Source organism: Notothenia coriiceps, unplaced genomic scaffold (genome assembly GCF_000735185.1).
Source record: "Notothenia coriiceps isolate Sejong01 unplaced genomic scaffold, NC01 NC01_scaffold00029543, whole genome shotgun sequence".
In the NCBI taxonomy this organism is placed as follows: Eukaryota; Metazoa; Chordata; class Actinopteri; order Perciformes; family Nototheniidae; genus Notothenia; species Notothenia coriiceps.
Window position 1 is genome coordinate 56,270 of NW_011362244.1, and position 1,315 is coordinate 57,584.

Consider the following 1,315-nt stretch of genomic DNA (forward strand, 5'->3'; position numbering starts at 1 on the left):
CAACTGAAAAGACAAAGGGATTCTGATGTTTTGTTGTCTGTAAAGTAAATGCCAAAATTGTCGGACAAAGTCGACTAAATAACTGCTGTAATCTGCAACATGTCCATGTCTTGACAATTGCACACTCTGCTCTGTCTCTTGCCTGAACTAAACTAAGTATTTTATCCAGTAAGTGAGAATGCTTCTGACATTGGACAACCAACCAAATCAATCAATCAAATTTGATATAAAGTACATAGCCCAATATCACAAATTACACCTTCCTTACATGTACGTTCTGTACAGCATTGGACACCTTCGGTCCTTACACCCTTCAGAAGAGGCCTCCCAAAAACAACTTTTAACCAGGGTGAAAACTGAACAAAACTCCGGGGATAGCGGCTGAGGAGGGACGGACAGATGTCAATCTCCTGGAAAAATATTCAATCCTGATTATCCCCATATTGTCTGGAGTTCACTATGAGCAAAATATTTACATTCAGCTTGCCAATAACCTCTATATTCCTTCATTGTAAGGTGACCATCGGCGTTGAGCTCCACCTCGCTGAGACCAATAAGTTCAAGTATTCCAGGGGTCCCTTTGCCCGGTACAACATCCACATCTACAGGCCGCCTAAAGCCAGACCCCGAATCCTCAACAAGCGGCCTCTCAGAACTGTTAATAACCACAGACGAGCGAGGAATCGAGTCCTGACGTGGGAGGACGATGTTTACCCTCCTTCTCCTCCCTGCTCCGTCTGCAGTCCCTCCAGCACTCGCTCGCTGACGGCCTACACCACCAACAAGCCTCAGCAATCCAGGAAACGGACTATCAACCCTTACACCCACCTTTAAAGGTCCCCTATGTTTTTCATCAATATATTACAGGTCTCGGATGTATACAGAGCCTGTCTCTGATTGGCTGAAACACCAAACAGATCATTGCAGCATTACCCATAATCCCCTCTGTTTCAGCCCTGTTTCCAAAGTGCTGATTCTCTGTCTGTTACTTTAGATGAAAATAAGGAGCCCCTCGCCACGCCCCTCTGAGNCAAATACCTGTACTTTCTACTTCTTACATGTTGAACACAAATACCTGTACTTTCTACTTCTTACATGTTGAACTCAAATACCTGTACTTTCTACTTCTTACATGTTGAACTCAAATACCTGTACTTTCTACTTCTCACATGTTGAACTCAAATACATGTACTTTCTACTTCTTACATGTTGAACACAAATACCTGTACTTTCTACTTCTTACATGTTGAACTCAAATACCTGTACTTTCTACTTCTTACACGTTGAACTCAAATACCTGTACTTTCTACTTCTC